At 44.3% G+C, this 22,404-nt stretch overlaps 1 protein-coding gene across 1 annotated transcript in view; it reads left to right on the top strand.

The window, feature by feature from the left end:
- Positions 1-2,277: 2,277 nt before the first annotated feature.
- LOC139227814 (SAM pointed domain-containing Ets transcription factor) overlaps positions 2,278-22,404 on the top strand; it is a 92,995-nt gene continuing 72,868 nt past the window's right edge. Inside the window, exon 1 of the mRNA XM_070858879.1 lies at positions 2,278-2,297. The gene's annotated coding sequence lies outside the window, so the exon portion shown is untranslated. The remainder of the gene's footprint in view (positions 2,298-22,404) is intronic.

The following is a 22,404-nucleotide window of genomic DNA, read 5'->3' as shown; positions in this document are numbered from 1 at the left end:
AAGAAAAAAAACTTAAAGTACACAAAAGTCCTTAGTTGCAAAGCATCTGATTTTGAGCGGAAACCAGCAATTTTTTTGCCCATCTCACTCATACCACTTGCGTGGCATCGACTAAAATAGCTTTTCTGGCTATGCCTGTCTCTCTTGGTTAGAGCAGGTTCTGGTATGTGGGGGATTGTGGGTAACATGTCCCACTATTGTGCTCAATTTAAAAAAGACGAACGCATAATGGCAGCCGGAATCCTCCAATTGCTACGAGGCAGGGAGCAACCTTTTGGCCCGGATGGTGGCTGTGTGTTGCCAATGAATGAGGTGGATGATAGAGCGGAGCGGGTGAAAAACACTCATTGTTCTGTCCTATCACTGTGGCCTGATATACCTACTGCCCTATCCTGTCTCCATTACGTCCCAGGGTCTGGTTCACTCCGTCTTTCCCCAAAACCTCTGATAATTCATCCCCTCGCCTGACCTGCTCCGCCTCACCCTCCATTAATCAGCAAGTCGTAATTGAAACAAAAAAGATGGATTGAATGCCGATGTAAAGTCTGTTGGTACTACAGTATAACAAAGCTTTCAACTACATCACAGTGTGATGGTAAAGAATAATTAATGCTGATCAAAGATTAATCTCTAAAAATGTTTTAATAGCTGGATTGCTTTATTTGGCAATATTTCAACATTTTAAATACAGAGAAAGACCAAAAGTTGGGAGATTGTCCACAGGTCTATATTTTTACTGAAACAGATATAACCGAATTGCCAGGACCTGGACTGAGCCAAATTATAGAAATGTTCATTTTGGGTTACAGGTGTATGTCTGTCCTCATGCCTCTCATGAGTATCTTGCATTTGATGACATTCAGACATCCTTCTTGGCTGCCCCGATTATCTACCTTCCCTACCGCCCATTTTTGTAGTCTTTTAAAGTGCTTGCTAATTTGTATTTGATAAAGAGTCGATTTATTAGGTGGAATTACATCCATTTGAATCTGGGTGCAGACCGACCTAACTTTACAACAGCTGTAATCCAAAACAATCCATCAAAAACAGAAGGGAATAAAGGCGTTTAAATTATCTTATTTTCATTGAACTAGAGCTGGAGAGGAAAGTGCCAAAACCAACAAGCTTAAAATCTCTGTTCTATAATGGCGGTTTGATATGTCCAACTTCCCTGGTGTCTTTCAGACTTCTTGCTCTCCTGGCCAGCCTCCCATCTACCACCATCCATAAACTTGAGCTCATCCAAAACTATGCTGCCTGTATCCTAGCTCCCAGCCCCACTCACCCAACACCCCTGTGCTCACTGACCTGAATTGATTCCCGGTCCGGCAATTCCTCAATTTTAAAATTCTCATCCTTGTTTTCAAATCACTCCATGGCCTTGCCCCTTCCTATCTCTGTAACCTCCTGCAGCCCTATAACCCTCCGAGTTATCTGCACTCCTCCAATTCTGGCCACTTTATCATCCCCGATTTTAATTGCACCACCATTGGTGGCCGTGCCTTCAGCTGCTTAGGCCCCAAGCTCTGGAATCCCCTCCCTAAACCTCTCCGCCTCACTTCCTCTCTTTCCTCCTTTAAGGCACTCCTTAAAACCTACCTCTTTGACCTTTGGTCATCTGCGCTAATATCTCCTTATGCGGCTCAATAACACATTTTGTTTTATAACACTCCTGTGAAACACCTTGGGACGTTTTACTACATTAAAGGTGCTATATAAATACAAGTTGTTGTGATTGTTTAGAAGCTGGCTTTACCTCTTACCAACACAGCATTAAATATTTGACTTTGCTTCTCATTCAGTATTTATCTTTTAAAGAGTAGATATATTGCCAAGTAATGAAATTATATAATAATCTTTGAAAGGTATTAATTATTCTTTTAATTGCACGTGCAGTTTAAAGTTTTGTTATACTGTGGCACCAAAAGACTTTGCATAGACTCATTCAGTTTGTCTTTTGTATTGTAGTTATGGTGCTTGGTCTGATCCAGTGACCTTTGCAAGAGCTGCTTTGAAGCCAACTCCTCACATCCCAGTGAACCCGTTTCATGTTTTTGTCAAAACTGAAGTCTGTCAGACTGGTAGAAATGCTCGAGCTGAACAATGCTCCTCTTGGCAGGCAGACAGAACACCTGTTACCTAGAACTGCTGAAGGCTCGGAATCCACTTTATTTTAGTTTCTAGCCTGAAGAATTCTTCTGTATCAGGAACTAGATTCAGCTATCCAGTCAGAATGCTATGTAGGTCATGACTGACTCTCGTTCTCATTAACCACAATCTCTCGGTCATCTGGTGAGGTATGTAGCCCATGGTTATACTTCCTCTTTCACGAATAGCTCGCGTGTCACTAGAAGAAACATATCAATTAGCAGGGGTTCAAATATCCCACCACACAAGACTAAAAGCATCGGTAAACATCTGAACGCAAGTTAAAGTTCATTAGCAGCAGACAGCCAATGGGGCTGTTGATGCTTTGCTAACATTTGAAAGGTTAAACAAAGTCTCTGGTTGCCCGAACATTTTGATCTCGACTTCAGACGACGTTCCTACCGCAGTATCTCCGCGAGACGGGCTGTCACATCCCTTGTATAACTGCACTCCAGGTGACTCCATATCTGTCGGATAGTGTTCCCAGAAATCCCAGGGCTTCCTCATACTTTTCCTATAGACTCTCAAATCATTCACGTGCATTTTTGATAAGTTCCTGTATGTTTTCCCATAGAGAGCCCAAAGTGGAATCACAACACATTTCGTGTTGATGCAAACCAGAAACCACTTTGCATGGGCACAAGTCATGTCATAAAACTGGCCTATTATATTCAGACTTGGGCCTAGGTATCAGGAGGCCAATGCCCAACAGCAGTAGAAAGTGGCCCACAAAGTACTGCAAAGATGATGGAAACTGATACCATAAGATGACAACCAAACGTTGTTGATTCCATTACTAAGAAGTGTTTGAGAATCAAACCACAGATATGCTGTAATTGTATGCTCTGTCTGATAGTGTTCCCAGGAATCCCAGGGCTTCGTCATACTTTTCCGAAAGACTCTCAAATGATTCATGTGCATTTTTGATAAGTTCCTGTACATTTTCCTATAGAGAGCCCAAAGTAGAATTACGGCACTGCAATTATGTCACCAACAAAATAGGAGTCATGGTATTTTACTCCTGTAGATTGAAAAGAGGTGCGATCGTTACACTACATCCCATCAGTGTAATTTTTTTAATTCAGTAATGTTTCTAATCTTTTCCTGAAGGCGCTGTCTCTTGCTAGTGCATGGTGCCAAGGACTCGGCTAGCCATCTTGCATCTGGCCCAAGTGATAGTTCTTCATGTGGAAGCTCAGGCAGTGAGTGTCAACAGGGTACTCGATGATAAAGATCATTTCTCTTGTCTCAGCTGATATCCACAATGTGCACTTTTCAATAGAGGGTACTAGGTAGTGATCAGGAGCCAGCATCCTGGCTGATTCCTTTCCTCCTCTGTAGGCCAGCTGAAGTGTTTCAACCATCTCCCTGACTGAGATCAGCTGACTCAGTACAGACGGCTGATTGATCCTGAGGCCTTCCTGGTCGGGCTGGCTCGGTACTACATCAGGCTTTGTCCACAGAGCCATCTGGACAGTCGACAATACTTTCCTCAAATAATAACAAGCTACAAAGTAGTAAATTGCATCACTTGAGTGCACCAGGCAATTGATAGTGACATTTTAGGCCCTGGAAACATGTGGCAGCCATTTTGAATGCCGACAGAAAACAATGGGAGAACAAAGCCCATTATTTTCACATTTTCACTCCCATGTCCAACGTAGGCATAATCTTCCTGTAAAATATACAAATTCCTGTAGACAATTTAATTGATGACAATTGATTTACCTGCTGTAATGTTCCTACAATCTGTCAACTAATGACTCAAGATATGTGACAGGTTTATAAATATCTTCAGGGCAACAGTCTCTTTAACTGTAAAGGTCAATGCAATTAAATGCTAAAATGTCTTTAATGAAATCATTATACAGTACAATTTATCATATTGAATTATCTGTGTATTAGGCTAAGGTTATCTCATTGTCCCTTCCTCCTACATCTTTACTGAGTTGGCAAGCAATAAAAGATTGCATCAACGTTGACGGTTCCTGAAATATGTGGGAATCTCGGTCTTTGCGCAACCTTCTGCAGTGAGGTACAATGTGTAATGAATTACAATGTAAACCTGTTTAATGCTTCAGCAGCTTTATTCTTCTTGGACTAAATGTAAGAATATTCAGGGCAAAGTGACCACAAGCCTTCACTGTTTTTGTCTGGCTTGGACATGCTGTTATTCACGGGTTCATGCACCTGTGGACTTCAGACACACTTAAATGGCTAGTAAAGCTGCCTGGCACTCTGATTTTCTGACTGTGCTTGGTGCCACTTACCTGTGAGATTACTTTCCCTAAAGAAATAAAGAAATTGCATTTATAAAGCGCCTTTCACAACCTCAGCACGTCCCAAAGCGCTTTACAGTCGATTAAGTACTTTTTTGAACTGTAGTCTCTGTTGTAATGTAGGAAACGCAGCAGCCAATTTGCATAATGCCAATGTGATAAAGACCAGATCATCTGTATTTTGTTTGAGGGTTAGGTCTTGGCCAGGTCACTGGAGAGAATTGCCCTGTTCATCTTCAAAATTGTGCCATGGGATCTTTTACGTTCATCTGAGGGCAGACAGGGCTTCGGTTTAACATCTCCTCCGAAAGATGGCATCTCCAACTGGGCAGTATCCCCTCTGTACTGCACTGGAGTGTAGAGGATCAAAGGGACCATGGAGTGCAGGCTAGGTAGTTAAGGTGGTTAAGAAGGCATATGGGATACTTGCCTTTATTAGTCGAGCCATGGAATACAAGAGCAAGGAGGTTATGCTTGAACTGTATAAAACACTGGTTAGGCCGCAGCTGGAGTACTGTGTGCAGTTCTGGTCACCACATTACCACATTACCATTTAATGTGTATTTCCTTGCCTTGTTAGACCTCCCCAAATGCATTACCTCACACTTATCTGAATTGAATTCCATTTGCCACTGTTCTGCCCACCTGACCAGTACATTGATATCTTCCTGCAGTTCGCAGCTTTCTTCTTCAGTGTCATCTGCAAACTTCTTAATCATACCCCCAACATTTAAGTCCAAATCATTGATATATATCACAAAAAGCGAGGGTCCCAGCACTGAGCCCTGCAGAACCCCACTGGATACAGCCTTCCAGTCACAAAAACACCCATAAAACATTACCCTTTGCTTCCTGCCTCTGAGCCAATTTTGGATCCAACTTGCCACTTTGCCTTGGATCCCATGGGCTTTTACTTTCATGACCAGTCTGCCATGTGGGACCTTATCAAAAGCTTTCCTAAAATTCATATACACTACATCATACGCACTGCCCTCATCGACCCTCCTGGCTACCTCCTTGAAAAATTCAATCAAGTTAGTCAGACACGACCTTCCCTCGACGAATCCATGTTGACGTCCTTGATTAATCCATGTCTTTTCAAATGAAGATTTACCTTGTCCCTCAGGAACTTTTCCAATAATTTCCCCACCACTGAGGTTAGGCTGGCTGGCCTGTAATTACTCGGTCTATCCCTTTCTCCCTGTTCTGCTACAATATTAGCAGTCCTCCAGTCGTCTAGCACCATACCTGTAGGCAGAGAGGATTGGAAAATGATGGTCAGAGCCTCTGCTATTTCCTGTTTTGCTTCTCTTAACAGCCTGGGATACATTTCATCTGGGCCTAGGGATTTATCCAGTTTCAAAGCTGCTAAGCCCCTTAATACTTCCTCTCTCACTATGTTTATCTCGTCTAATATTTCACACTCCTCCCTCATTGCAAAGTCTGCATCGTCCCGCTCTTTTGTGAAAATGGATGCAAAGTATTTATTAAGAATCCTACCAACATCTTCTGCCTCCACACACAGATTTACTTTATGGTCTCTAATAGGTCCCACTCTTTCTCTAGTTATCCTCTTGCTCTTAATGTATTTATAAAACATCTATGGGTTTTCTCCAATTTTACTTGCCAACATTGTGTGCATCAAGCAAAGTTCTACCTAGGGTTTTGTAGCTGTGTACCTAATCTGGGAGGATGGCCATTGCCATCATATATGAAGTCAAATATTTATTTTGCTTCTATTTTGAGTTATTCCAGAGGCAATTGTTTAGGGACAGTGAGGGGATGAACACTGATGGCTGGGTGAGGTGTGCCTTCCAGTGCTGAGAGGGGCTGAATTACATACACAGAATTATATAGAAATTACAGCACAAAAACAGACCATTCAGCCCATCTGGTCTTTTCTGGTATTTATGCTCCACAAAAGCTTCCTTCCACCCTACTTCATCTCACTTTATCAGCATAATCTCATCTACTTTTCTACCTCATATGCTTATCTAACTTCCCCTTAAATGCATCTGTGCTAATCGCTTCAACTACTCCACCTGGTAGCAAATTCCAACTGCACTAAAGATACCTCAATAAATAATTTTTCAAACTGAGGTATCCTGCACATTTAAAGATGTCTTACTGCAATTATTGGGCCCTGGTGAGACCGCACCTGGAGACCTGGAGTATTGTGTACCGTTTTGATCTCCTTACCTAAGGATATACTTGCCATAGAGGGAGTGCAACGAAGGTTCAACAGACTGACTCCTGGGATGGGGTGATTATCCTATGAGGAGAGATTGAGTAGACTAGGCCTATATTCTCTAGAGTTTAGAAGAATGAGAGGTGATCTCATTGAAACATACAAAATTGTTTCAGGGCTTGACAGGGTAGAGCAGGAAGGATGTTTCCTCTGGCTGAGGAGTCTGGAACCAGGGGTTACAGTCTCAGAATAAGGGGTCGGCCATTTAGGACTGAGATGAGGAGAAACTTCATCACTCAGAGGGTGGTGAATCTCTGGAATTCTGTACCCCAGAGGGCTGTGGATGCTCAGTCGTTGAGTCTATTCAAGACAGAGATCGATAGATTTTTGGATATTAAGGGAATCAAGGGGTATGGGGATATTGCAGGAAAGTGGAATTGTGGTAGAAGATCAGCCATGATCTCATTGAATGGCGGAGCAGGCTCGAGGGGCCGTATGGCCTACTCTTGCTCCTAATTCTTATGTTCTTATGCAGATGATGAAACAATCCTAGATACCCCCTTCAAATATTGTCACACTGCCAGCACTTCCCGCCCATACTGACATATCTGGCAACTCCCTTCTCTAACTTACAACTGGCACTACCCTTCCCTAGAGATCCTTTTACACTGGGACGTTATTCACAAGTAAAAAGTGTTTTCTGCAGTGAAAGCTCTGTTTTCCATTGTGTAGTTGACACTGCCAGTTGAAATAAGGAGAGGGAGTTATATGTCAGTATGGTAGAGAGTTACTGGCAGTGTGACGGTGTTTGAAGGGAGTATTTAGGATTGTGTCAAGCATCTGCAGAGAAGCCTGAGACAGGCTAATGTTGCCCTTGAAACACTACCAGTGAACCCCACACACATTTGCCCACACCTGTGGACCCCATTTTCTGAGAAACTGCCAAAGGGGAATAATGCTGTGACTGCAGAAATTGTTATTTTTTTATTAATATACTGCAAGAAGCATAACATTCGAGTGAGTCAATAAAATACAGAAATCTAATAATTTCTCAGATCTCCTTGCTGACCATTCGGATCGAGGGATCCTACTTTGAATATTTATGCTTGGCACTGACGCAACATAATAAAAAGAATGGCTTGCGTTGATAGAGTGCATTTCACGACTTCAGGATATCCTAAAGCGCTTTACAGCCATTAAGTACATTTCGAAGTGTAGTCACTGCCGTAATGTAGGAAACGATGAAAGAATCGTCTTCATCGAAAGTGGTCCAGTCTAAAAAAGATTATGGGCGTCTCCAGGCTTCAATAGGACAATGTTTTCCAAGCCTGGCATTCCTTTTTCGGAATACTGTCACCGTCACTTTGACCGGGACACCAGATTCAGTGACTCTGGCCGCGATTTCACCTACCTCGGCAGGTCCATTATGGGCGACGTCGGTGGTAGGTCCCGAATTCGCTGTTGGCTCCAGCCCGATGTCCAAAATGATTTTCCATTGATTGGGCTTGTTAAACCTGCTCAGCGCGTTTGCCGGCCAATTAAAGAAAGCAGGTCTGATGACATTATTCGATGGCGCATCATCAGCCAACTTCCTTAAAGGGACCATGCGCAAATTTATTTTGACAGCTGTGCTGTCAGTGTTCTACAGCATTGAGGTGCTGCAAACACAGACAATCACTGCACAGAGGTGCAGGGCTGCAACCAGGCTCTCCCATGACTCCCTCCATATGCTTATCTAGGAAGTCACAGCCTGTGGGGAGCTTCTCTTTCCTTCCAATCGGTGGAAGAGACCTCCCCAGGAGACCAACGCAGCCTGGATGCACATTGCACAGGAGATCACTAGCAGGGATGCTGTCAGGAAGACCTGGCTGCAGTGGCACAAACCTTTCAATGATCTCAGTGGATCATGAAACATTATTGCAAAGCCACACTCAACCTCATCCTGTTGTGCCACTCATCACATCCCCATCACTCTGCCTGCCCTACCCTACTCCTACACATCCTTGCTCACACCAACTTACCTTACACCTCTACCCATCCCTCTCTATCTACATTTTCACTTCCCCATCTCATTAGCCACCCTTCACGCTCATCCTAGTCCAATCATACCAACTAACAACACAAAAGAGTAAGCACTAGAGTGTTTTATGCAATGTTCATGTAAAGTTTCTGTTAATGTGGTGTCAAACATTGAAATTTTTATTTTTAACACTTTGCATTTTAGACAGAGTTGTGTACACCTTGGAAGTGCCTTAGTGAGTTGCAGTGAACGTTGAGACACAACGGTACCCCCGCAATAGTGATGAATGTGAAGGGAATGGTTTGGGCATTGTAGGGATGCTTTATGGTGTTGGTGTGGGGTGGTGCCAACCTGGTGCATCATGTGGCAGCCAGGGTGTACAGCGCCAAGTGAAGTAAATCTGGCCATCCCTGGCGCCCCGGGCAGCAATGTGGTTGGGGGCTGATGGCCTGTGTCCTGTGGAGCATCAGTTGATTGTGGAGAAGGTCGGTGTTGTTGTTGGTGTTGCTGGTGTGACTGCTGCTGCTGGTTTGGGGGCTAATCGTAGTGGGATTCTGAGGACCAAGGTGGGAAACGTTCAAGGGCACCGATACTGATGTAATAGATGGTAGGTGAACTTGAGATGACAGAAGCGATCTGTCAATGGTGAGAGAGGTTGTTTCAATGTGGTGACACTGGATAGAGAGTTTGCTCCAAACACTTGCAACATGCATAAAGCTCAATCTGTCTTCCAAATGCAGTAAGCAACAGCTTCTGAGCTTGGAAAGTGAACAGCTGTGAGATGGGAGTTTTTAAGCACATTTGGAGCTGTCAAGTAATGAGCTGATTCCATGGTAACATAACTCCCGATCTGCTTACCTGACGTGGACCCCGAGCAGTGTGGACCCTGTGGGTGACCTCGTAAAATATAAAGGTGAGCTCAAAATATTTCTTAATGGGCTGTTAACAAGGTCAGAATGATCTGAATTGCCTCCCCCGCCGCTGCCTGTTGGGCCTGCTTAGCGCTGACAGACCCGACATCTGGAAAAGGCACGTGGCAGCAGGTTGACAGTGAACCGCTGGCAGAATTTTTTTTTCCCACCCGAACTGCCACCGAACACCCCCTTGAAAAATCCCCCCCCCCCCCCCATGCATTGGTGATGGAAGCAACAGGGGTGCTTGTTGAATGAAACTCCAAAAGGCTATTGACAAGCCTCTGCTTTGAGGTTTGAAGTTACTGAATTTATAGTAATAGTATAATTCAGAGTCCGCTTTTACTATATGGGATTTAGTATATTGGATTCTGCTATTTTCCAGGATCTTCACTCATATTTTGGGAATTACATTCTGTGATTCCATCAATTTATAATTAGGCACACTGGTTTACAGTGACGAAATAAGTCAACTTCCATTTTGAACTCATTGGATTAAAGGATTTTTCCTCATAATTCGGGGATTATTTTCTAATATGTTTAGAATTTGGGCCTCTCGCTTTGGATGACTGAGTGAAATTATGCTCTGTTTGTACTATGTGAGATTCTGAGATTTCCCAGGGTTTTCATTGGTGTCTTGGGGATTATATTTCACAAACTGGTGGCCATATTAATAACTCAGTAAACACAATAGCTTGAATAGTTAGGCTTTGAGTTCTGGGTTCAAGAGCAGCCAGATTTCATGGTCCAGCCAAAATCCTTTCTTCGTGTGTTCCTTGGTGCAGAGACACCTATGAATCTTACTTGTGATTTTGTCTCTTTTTGTGAGACTTCATGTTGGTGTTGCCCGTAATGCAGTTCTTGATAAGAGCGCAGTTCCTCCCACCCCGCCATTGCTTTCCTGGTTTCCATGGTTTATACTTTGACTGATCTTTAACTAAAAAGTTTGAAAAACAGGAAATGCACCATCGAGTTACATGGGACATCATCGTGATGAAATTGCCATGTGACTCTCCTGAAACTTTTTAAGTTAACAAAAAAAGTTTCCAAACATGAAGAAAATGTCCCTTTAACGTCGTTTATGCAAAAAAAAACATTTAACTTTCAAGGAGGGGAAAATTCAGCTTTTTAAGAAATTGTTCTTTTGGTTTTTGGAGCTTAAAGATTTGACTTCTGGTGTTTGAAATTCAATGTTCAGATGCCACTGCTCCAGAAACATGTCCCTGACATAAGTCTTCATGTGTGAAAAAGGAATGATTTAAAGGGGCTGTGCAATCTTCGGTAGAGTTTTTCCAACAGTGTTTAGCAGTACAATTATGTAATTCATATCTGAAAAAAGTCTTTGCACTGCAAAAGCATTATTGTGCTGCTTGTGTGTTATGTTATGATTGGTGAAAGGATGCCAGACTCTTCTGGGTTCTTTCTGTGAAATGGTACCAATCTCCCCCACCTTCTGCTAAGCAGAAACTTATTGTTAAATATTAAGGCTCAATCTGGATTGCTTTTCAAGTGTCAGCTGTGGCTCAGTGGGTAGCACGCTCATTTCTGAGTCAGAAGGTTGTGGGTTCAAGTCCCACTCCAGCAACTTAAGCACTAAACTAGGCTGACACTCTGAGGGAGTGCTGCACTGTCAGAGGTGTTGTCTTTGAATGAAACTGAGGCCCTGTCTACTCTCTCAGGTAGATGTAAAAGATCCCATGACATTATTTTGAAGAAGAGCAGGGCAGTTATGCCCAGTGTCCTGGCCAATATTTATCCCTCAATCAACATAACAAAAGACAGTTTATCTTGTCATTACCACATTGCCATTTGTGGGAGCTTGCTGTGTGCAAATTAGCTGCTGTGTTTCCCACATTACAATAGTGACTACACTTCAAAAGTACTTCATTTGGCATTTGAGATGTCCGGTGATTGTGAAAGGCGTTATATAAATCCAAGTCTTTCTTTCTTTGAAATACTTCCCACCCCCCCAACAGAGCAACAACAACTTGCATTTCTATAGCGCCTCTAATGCAGTAGACCGTCCCAAGGTGCTTCACAGGAGCATCATCAAACAAAATTTGGCACTGGAGAGCTAGCCTAACTGTGGCCTATTGTTTCTGTCCTTACGTAAACCACAATCTCGGGTTCTGTTGGGTTGCTGTTGGACCAATAGAAATAGTTTGCAGTGCTCCCTGCACTAATGGCTGGTCATCAAGCTGTTGCAGGATTTAAATGAGTGAACTGCAGGGGTCAATTCTCTAATCATTTAATCCAATCCTGGGCAAATAATGGAAATAAAATCTCCACAGTAACACACAGCCTCCATGTGTAGCAGAAACTATGGCCTGCTAGATGCAACACTGCGAGATCAAATTCGGAGCGACAGCCCACCTTTCAAAAGCATTATTAAGGTCTCAGTTGTCCTTCCTTTTCAGTCACTGTGACGAGTGATCCTCAGTAATATCCATAATCTTTAAAGAGGTGGGCCAGTTTAGAGATCTCTGCTGGGTTTTATTGAAAAAATCTAATCGACGTAGTTTTTAATCAGTTCCCCGAAGGGCATTCAACAACAGCTGGACATGTTAGTTCCAGGCAAAATCCACCCTTGAAATCCTTGTACAAATATTCCCCTTTCTTTTAAATGCAGATTTTCTCTATATTTGTTTTGGAGCCTGGAAGAGGGGGAGCAGTTCTAGTTAAGCAGTAATTAAGGGAATCTTTGTTGTGTTAATGTGGAGTCTTTGTGCTGTTTGGGGCTATGTGATAGATTGGAAGTTGTAGTAATAGTCATATATCAAAGGCTGTAATAAATCAGAGGCTGCAGTATATCACAGGCTGTGGCATATCAGTGGCTATGGTGTATCTGGCTATGGTATATCTGCCGGCGATATATCTAGCTATGGTGTATCTGGGTGCCGTGTATATGGCTGTGGTATATCTGCCTGTGGTACTACAGGGCTGTAGTAATGCCCTCCTGTATGGCTCAGAGACATGGACCATGTACAGTAGACACCTCAAGTCACTGGAGAAATACCACCAACGATGTCTCTGCAAGATCTTACAAATCCCATGGGAGGACAGACGCACCAATGTTAGTGTCCTCGACCAAGCCAACATCCTCAGCATTGTAGCATTGACCACACTTGATCAGCTCCGCTGGGCAGACCACATTGTCTGCATGCCAGACACGAGACTCCCAAAACAAGTGCTCTACTCGGAGCTCCTTCACGGCAAACGAGCCAAAGGTGGGCAGAGGAAACGTTACAAGGATACCCTCAAAGCCTCCCTGATAAAGTGCAACATCCCCACCGACACCTGGGAGTCCCTGGCCAAAGACTGCCCTAAGTGGAGGAAGTGCATCCGGGAGGGCGCTGAGCACCTCGAGTCTCATCGCCAAGAGCATGCAGAAATCAAGCATAGGCAACGGAAGAGCATGCGGCAAATCTGTCCCACCCTCCCTTACCCTCAACGACTATCTGTCCCACCTGTCACTGGGACTGTGGCTCTTGTATTGGACTGTTCAGCCACCTAAGGACTCATTTTAAGAGTGGAAGCAAGTCATCCTCGATTCCGAGGGACTGCCTATGATGATGATGATGACATCTGGTTATGGTGTATCTGTCTGTGGTGTATCACCAGATCACAAGATAATTACAGAAGACGAAGACCATTTGGCCCACATTAGTTCATCCATCCAGAAAATCCCTGGAGTTTTCCCATTTTAAAACCTAACTGATTATTAAATGGTTTTGGGGATTTCACCTCCACTACTCTATCCAGGAGTCCATTTCAAGTGTTGATCGCTCTCTGTGTGAAGAAGGATTTCCCAAAATCAATCCTAAATTTGTTGTTTACTAGTTTATCCCACTCATACAAGTTAAAGTAAGTTTCAGATTGACTTTTTCCACACTGGTAACTATCCTCCATACCTTTAGAAATCCCCTCACAGTCATCTCCTTTCAATGCTGAAAAGGCCAGGTTTATTCAATCTTATTTTTTAACTCCGATCCTTGCCATATGGAAGCTGCATTGTGGCTATTCTCTGCACTGCCTGCAATGAAAAGAAAGAAAGACTTGGATTTATATAGTGCCTTTCATGACCACCGAACGTCTCAAAGTGCTTTACAGCCAATGAAATACATTTGAAGTGTAGTCACTCTTGTAAGGTGTTTGAAGGACCAGGCCATCAAAACTGCCACCAAGCTCATGGTCTACAAGGCTGCAGTAATACCTGCCCTCCTGTATGGCTCAGGGACATGGACTATGTACAGCAGGCACCTCAAGTTGCTGGAGAAATATCATCAATGATGTCTCCGCAAGATCCTACAAATCCCCTGGGAGGACAGGCGCACCAACATCAGCCTCCTAGCGTCCTCATCCAGGTTAACATCCCCAGCATTGAAGCACTGACCACACTTGATCAGCTCCGCTGGCCAGGCCACATAGTTCGCATGCCAGACACGAGACTCCCAAAGCAAGTGCTCTACTCGGAGCTCTTTCATGGCAAATGAGCCAAAGGTGGGCAGCGGAAACGCTACAAGGACACCCTCAAAGCCTCCCTGATAAAGTACGACATCCCCACTGACACCTGGGAGTCCCTGGCCCAAGACCGCCCTAAGTGGAGTGCTGAGCACTTCGAGTCTCAATGCCGAGAGCATGCAGAAAACAAGCTCAGACAGCGGAAAGAGCATGCGGCAAACCAGTCCCACCCACCCCTTCCCTCAACGACTGTATGTTCCACCTGTGACAGAGTCTGTGGCTCTTGTATTGGACTATTCAGCCACCAAAGATCTCACTTCAGGAGTGGAAGCAAGTCTTCCTCGATTCCGAGGGACTGCCTATGATGAGTAAGAAATGCGGCAGGCAATTTGGCACAAGCAAGCTCCCGCAAACAGCAATATGATAATGACCAGATTATCTGGGTTTTTTTGTTATGTTGATTGAGGGATAAATATTGGCCAGGCCATCGGGGATAACTCCCCTGCTCTTCCTCGAAATAGTGCCATGGGATCTTTTATGCCCACTTGGGAGAGCAAACATTTAACGTACTCTCATCTGAAAAATGCTTGAATGTCTCCCTTGTAATCATACTGAACACAGTACTCAAGGTGCGATCTCATCAGAGTACCATACAGTTTGATCACAACTTTCTCGGACTTGTGTTCTACTGTTCTAGTTAAATCGTTCAACCTTCTATTTGATGATTGCTGCTCTACAATGGTTGGATGTGTTGAGTACCGAGTCTGCTAAGACTCTCAGGTCTTTTTCAACTTCATGCTAAGTTGTTTCAACGCTACTCATGGATGGCTTGTGCGGACCATGTTCCTTCCTGTCTGCAATAATTGACTCTGCATTAAATTTCAGCCAAGTATGCAAACCATTAAAAGTTAGCGCACAGCTACAAAAAGGCTAATGGAATGTTGGCCTTTATCTCAAAGGGACTGAAATACAAAGGGGAGGAAGTTATGCTTCAGTTGCATAGAGCCTTGGTCAGACCCCATCTGAAGTACTGCGGTCTGTTTTGGTCACATACTGCAAGAAGGATATATTGGCCTTGGAGGGGGTACAGCGCAGATTCACCAGAATGGTACCAGAACTTAGAGGGTCAAATAATGGGGAGAGGTTGCATGAACTTAACTTGTATTCCCTTGAGTATAGAAGATGAAGGGGTGATCTGATTGAGGTCTTTGAAATGATAAAAGGATTCGATATATATGGAGAAACTATTTCCCATGATGGGGGAATCAAGAACATGGGGACATATTCTTAAAATTAGAGCTAGGTCATTAGGAGTGGAATCAGGAAGCACTTTTTCACACAAAGGATAGAAGAAATCTGGAATTCTCACCCCGAAAATACTGTGGATACGGCGACAATTGGAGCTTTCAAGACTGGGATTGATAGATTTCTGTAGTTAAGGGTATCAAGGGATATAGAGCAAAGGCAGGAAAATGGAGTTGAGGTGCAGATCAACCATGATCTAATTGAACGGCAGAGCAGGCTCGAGGGGCTGAATGGCCTAATCCTGATCCTAATGTTTCTATCTTACATTCCAATTCATTTTGTCATTTCTGAACTGCATTCTCCGATTCCACTGTCCTCCAAGTTTGGTTTCATCTGCAACTTTGACCAATTTCCATCGAGTTTCTAAATCTAAATCATTGATTTCAATTAGGAGCAGTAGTGGTCCCAACAATATGCCCTGGGGCTTCTCATTCAGTATTCCTCACCAACATGACATAATTCCTCGAACCTATACCTGTTGTTTTAACCCTTTTGCTAATTTCTTATCCATTTCCAAGACTTATCCTGAATCCCCGCGGCTTTGTGATTAACTATGTGGAACCTAGTCAAATGCCTTTGGAAGTCGAGGTACTCCATGCAATAGGGTTTCCATTTGGGACGTTCTTCCTTCTGAATCCATGTTGACAGGATTATTAATAATTTTTATTCCTTACAACTGATTCCATTTTTTGCACAGCATTGAAGCCTGTTGTGTCACCCTTTTTTGAATTTGTCCACCATGTTTACTTGTTCCAGTCTGTTGGTATCTTTCCTGTGTCCAGTGACTCCAATCACAGTGATTTTCAGTGCCTCATAATATTCCTTCCTATACCTAGTCTCACTGTTGTGGCTATGATATATCAGTCACTATGGTATATCAGTCGATGCGTGTATATTCGTCGCTGTGTTATAGGCATGCCTATGGTTTATGAAGGGCTGTGGTATATCAATTGCCATGGTATATTCAAGTTTGGGTTATATCTAAGTAGAGGATGTAGTATATTGGAGGCCGTGGTCTCCCGGTGGCTGTGATATATCAGTGGCCATGGTGTATGAGTGGCTATGGTTATCAAGGGCTGTGGTACACCAGGGACTGTAGAATAGCATCAGCTGCGCTATATGACAGCTATAGTATAACTGAACACAAAAGCAAAATACCATATTATATATGATATATCTGAAGATGTTTTGTATATCAGAAGGGTTGCAGTGAAGAGTAATAGTACCTAAATCTATCTGTAATAGTTATTAAATATCACTGGGATTACTGCCAATGAAAATTTCAGGTTAAAGATCCAAGTCCAATGGGATTTTCAAAATAGAATTGTTGTGAAAATGGCTTTTCCAATATTCCCATATCAGTCCAAGCTTACAATTATGGATTCATAGATTGCAAGCCAGATAGCTCTGATTATAATGGCTATAAATGAAATAACTTTCTAACTCATAGTCAGAGTATGCCCTTAAGCTATGTTTAAATTCTAAATATTGATACTTTAACCTTCCAACCTCCTCGGTTAGATTATTTATCAACAAGAGATCAATTAAACCAGTTAACAGGGCAGGGTCAAACTCAGCAAAAAAACACACTCATTCAAACCGATGTAACTGTTCTACCTTATCTCCGCTTTGGCTTACGAGAACTGTCTGGAGCAATATCTATGACTTGCTGACATCTCCTACTAAAGTTTAAAACATCCAATTTGTAATAAAATAAAGAACAATTCAAACAAAACCTTTTTAGGATTCTTCCTGATCACTTTTTAGTTATTTCCTTCCTCCCTCCCATTTTAGTTCCTTGCTGTACTCTTGGTTGAGACGGAACAGTCATGACCAGCTCCCAGGGCTTGAAGTCTGTAATTGGTTAGTAAGAGCTGTGAATATCATAGAATTATACAGCGCTTGGAAAGAGCTATCCAATTAGTCCCACTCCCCTGCTCTTTCCCCATAGCCCTGCAAATTTGTCCTTTTCCCTTTCCAATTCCCTTTTGAAAGTTACTACTGAATGTGCTTCCACAACCCTTTGAGGCCGTGCATTCCAGATCGTAACAACTCGCTGTGTTAAAAAAATTCTCATCTCGCCTCTGGTTCTTTTGCCAATTATCTTCAATCTGTGTTCTCTGGTTACCGACCCTCCTGCCAGTGGAAACAGTTTCTTTTTATTAGGTAGCAATAAGCAGCAAGCTCAAATGTGTTCAATCTCATGACTGTTGAATATTCGATAATGCATTCAATTATTTTTTTTTAACAACCTTTCGTTCACTGCGTATTCTTACCGCGTGCAGTTAAAATGTAATGTGATGCTGCTTGCCAGACTGTTCCACACCAGTGTGATATTGTACATTGTAACAGATTGTTCTACATTAATATGAAAGGATCACTTAGTGACCTGCTATGCAGAGCCCCAGCCAATAACGGACTGGCATTGATGGCAGTCTGAGTGAAGCAGTAATGCCCAAATTTCTACGCCCTTGCTATTCTAAAGGCAGATGTTATGTGTGGAAGGCTAGGAATCCAAAAGCACAACAAAGACAAACAAAAAGCTCCTCTGATGATCTTGTCACCAGGTGAAGATATCACGTTGGGTAGCACTAAGCCATACAGACCAGAAAGGCTCTGCTTAGATGTTCCATCTCTGCTATCAGTTGACCTCAGCCAGTTGGATGTTCGAAATAGCCTCAACACCTGAGTTAGGGAGTTAGGGAGGTGGGGTGTGTTATATATGTGGACTTGTATTTACTCTGTACAGCCACCAGAGTGCACATTCCCCAGAGTCCCAAGGGGTCCCATAACCCCTTGGGAGCACAGGTATTTAAGAAGGTTGGAGAGGCACTCTGGACACTTGCAATAAAAGACTACGGTCACACTTTACTTTAAGCTCACAGTGTTCAGTCTGACTCTTTCTCCATACACAACAACTGGCGACGAGATACAGATAACGAACCCAAAGTTGCAGAGAACAGTGGGCATCCTGGAGAAATTTTCGGAGGGAGATGATTGGCAAACTTTTGTGGAGCGACTCGACCAATACTTCGTGGCCAACGAGCTAGATGGGGAAGAGAGCACTGCCAAACGTAGAGTGATCCTCCTCACCGTCTATGGGGCACCAACGTATGGCCTCATGAAGAATCTGCTCACTCCAGTGAAACCCACGGAGAAATCGTACGATAATTTGTGCACACCGGTCCGAGAGCATTTGAACCCGAAGGAAAGCGTTCTGATGGCGAGGCATCGGTTCTACACCTACAAAAGGTCTGAAGGCCAGGAAGTGGCAAGTTATGTCACCATGCTGAAACGCCTTACAGGACATTGTGAATTTGAAGGACATTTGGAGCACATGCTCAGAGACTGTTTCGTACTTGGCATTGGCCACAAAAACATACTTCGCGCACTTTGACTGTAGAGACCCCAACCTTGAGTAAGGCCATAGCGATAGCCCAGGCATTCATTGCCACCAGTGACAATACTAAGCAAATCTCTCAGCACACAAGTGCTGCTACAAGTACTGTGAACAAAGTGATGTTGTTTTCGAATCGTAACGTACAGGGCAAGTCACACATACCTGCAGCTACATGTCCGCAGATGTCTCAGAGTCCACCATCAAGGGTGATGAATGCAAGGCCATTAACACCTTGTTGGCGCTGCGGGGGTGATCATCATTTCCATTCATGCCAATTCAAAGGATATGTTTGCAAGGGCTGTGGAACAATGGGACACCTCCAAAGAGTGTGCAGGTGAGCTGCTAAGCCTGTTAAACCTGCAAACCACCACATTGCACAGGAGGACAGATCCACGGAGGATCACTATGAACCAGAGCCTCAGATAGAGGAGGCAGAGGCACATGGGGTGCACACATTCACCACGAATTGTCCCCGATAATGCTGAATGTTGAACTAAATGGACTCCCAGTGTCAATGGAGCTGGACACGGGCACGAGCCAGTCCATCATGGGCAAAAAGACTTTCGAAAGGTTGTGGTGCAACAAGGCCTCAAGGCCAGTCTTAACTCCAGTTCGCACAAGACTAAGAACTTACACTAAACAACTGATTCCTGAAATCGGCAGTGCTACCGTAAAAGTCTCCTACGATGGAGCGGTGCACAAGCTACCACTCTGGGTGGTACCGGGCGATGGTCCCACGCTGCTCGGCAGGAGCTGGCTGGGAAAGATACACTGGAACTGGGACGACAAATTTTCTTCGCTGTTCAAACCAGGCATCAGGAAATTCCAAGGAGCAAAAGTGCAGATCCACCTAATTCCGGGGGCGCGACCCATCCATCACAAGGTGAGAGCAGTACCGTACGTGATGAGAGAAAGGGTAGAGGTCGAGCTAGACTGGCTGCAACAAGAGGGCATCATTTCACCGATCGAGTTCAGCGAGTGGGTCAGTCCTATTGTCCCAGTCCTCAAGGGAGACGGCACCATCAGAATCTGTGGCGATTACAAATTAACTATCAATTGTTTCTCCCTGCAGGACCAATACCCACTACCAAAAGCCGACGACCTCTTTGCAACGCTCGCGGGAGGAAAGACATTCATGAAGCTGGATCTGACTTCAGCCTACATGACGCAGGAACTGGAGGAATCATCGAAGGCCCTCACCTGCATCAACACGCACAAAGGTCTTTTTGTTTATAACAGATGCCTGTTTGGAGTTTGATCAGTGGCGGTGATATTCCAGAGAAATATGGAAAGTTTACTGAAGTCAGTCCCACACACCGTGATCTTCCAGGACGACATCTTGGTCACAGATCAGAACACAGTTGAGCACCTGCAGAACCTGGAGGAGGTTCTTAGTCGGCTCAACCGCGTGGGGCTCAGGTTAAAACGCTCAAAGTGCATTTTCCTGGTGCCTGAAGTGGAGTTCCTGGGAAGGAGGATTACAGCGGACGGCATCAGGCCCACCAAAGCGAAGACGGAGGCGATCGAGAATGTACCGAGGCCACAGAACGTGACAGAGCTGCGGTCGTTTCTGGGACTCTTGAACTACTTTGGTAACGTCTTACCGGGTCTCAGCACCCTGCAAGAACCACTACATGTTTTACTATGAAAAGGGGGCGAATGGGTTTGGGCAAAAGCCAAGAAAAGGCCTTTGTAAAAGCGAGAACATTGTTATGCTCAAACAAATTGCTTGTGTTGTATGATCCATGTAAGCGTTTGGTACTAGCATGTGATGCGTCGTCACATGGCGTCGGGTGTGTATTGCAACAAGCTAATGATTTCAGGAAACTGCAACCGGTTGCTTATGCATCCAGGAGTCTGTCTAAGGCCGAGAGTGCTTTCATCATGATTGAGAAAGAAGCGTTAGCGTGTGTCTATGGGGTAAAGAAAATGCATCAATACCTGTTTGGGCTAAAATTCGAATTGGAAACTGACCATAAACCACTTATATCCCTGTTTTCCGAGAGTAAAGGGATAAATACCAACACATCGGCCCACATCCAGAGATGGCGCTCACGTTATCCGCATACAACTATGCCATTCGCCACAGGCCAGGCACAGAAAACTGCACCGATGCTCTCAGTAGGCTACCATTGCCCACCATGGGGGTGGAAATGGTGCAGCCCGCAGATCTAGCCATGGTTATGAAAGCATTTGAGAGTGAGCAATCGCCCGTCACTGCCCGGCAGGTCAAAACCTGGACAAGCCAGGACCCCTTATTATCTCTAGTCAAAAGCTGTGTGCTTCACAGGAGCTGGTCCAGTGTCCCAGTGGAAATGCAGGAAGAGATAAATCCGTTCCAGCGGCGCAAAGATGAAATGTCTATTCAGGCAGACTGCCTTCTGTGGAGCAATCAAGTAGTGGTTCCCAAGAAGGGCAGAGACACCTTCATCAATGACCCCCACAGTACCCACTCAGGCATCGTAATGATGAAAGCGATAGCCAGATCCCATGTATGGTGGCCCGGTATTGATGCGGACTTAGAGTCCTACGTTCACAGATGTAATACATGCTCGCAGTTAAGCAATGTAACCAGGGAGGCGCTGCTAAGTTTATGGTCTTGACTCTCCAAACTGTGGTCTAGGGTACATGTCGACTATGCATTCCTGTTCTTGGGTAAAATGTTCTTTGTGGTTGTAGACGCGTACTCCAAGTGAATTGAATGTGAGATAATGTCGGCTAGCACATCTGCTGCCACCACTGAAAGCCTGCGGGCCATGTTTGCCACACACGGCTTACCCAGTGTACAACGGGCCATGTTTTACCAGTGCTGAGGTCAAAGAATTCATCACCCATAACGGGATCAAACATGTCACATCTGCCCCATTTAAACCAGCGTCCAATGGTCAGGCAGAGAGAGCAGTGCAAACCATGAAGCAAGGCTTGAAGAGGGTAACTGACGGCTCACTGCAGACTCGCCTATCCCGAGTCCTGCTTAGCTACCGCACAAGACCACACTCACTCACTGGGATCCCAACTGCTGAACTGCTCATGAAAAGACCACTTAAGACAAGGCTCTCGTTAGTTCACCCTGATCTACATGAACAGGTAGAGAGCAGGTGGCTTCAACAAAGTGCATACCATGATAGCGCAAATGTGTCACGCGAGATTGAAGTCAATGATCCTGTCTTTGTATTAAACTATGGACAAGGTCCCAAGTGGCTTCCCGGCACTGTCATGGCCAAAAAGGGGAGCAGGGTTTTTTGGGTCAAACTTTCAAATGGATTCATTCACCGGAAACACTTGGACCAAATCAAACTCAGATTAATGGACTACCCTGTGCAACCCACCTTGGACCCTACCTTTTTTGATCCCCCAACATACACACTAGTGGCAACCGACACCACGGTTGACCACGAAGCAGAACCCATCATCCACAGCAGCCCAGTGAGGGCCCAACAAATGATTCAACAATACCAGCTTTCACACCGAGACAGTCAACCAGGGCAAGAAGGGCTCCAGATCGACTCACATTGTAAATAGTTACACTATTGACTTTAGGGGGGAATGTTGTTATATATTGTATTTACTCTGTACTGCCACCAGAGGGCTCATTCCCTGGAGTCCTAAGGGATCCCATAATCCCTTGGGAGCACAGGTATTTAAGGAGGCTTCACAGAGGCACTCTGGAGACCAGCAATAAAAGACTAAGG

Source organism: Pristiophorus japonicus, chromosome 17, assembly GCF_044704955.1.
Source record: "Pristiophorus japonicus isolate sPriJap1 chromosome 17, sPriJap1.hap1, whole genome shotgun sequence".
Classification (NCBI taxonomy): Eukaryota; Metazoa; Chordata; class Chondrichthyes; family Pristiophoridae; genus Pristiophorus; species Pristiophorus japonicus.
Note: the sequence above shows the minus strand (reverse complement) of the source record. Positions and strands in the feature narration are given on the sequence as shown.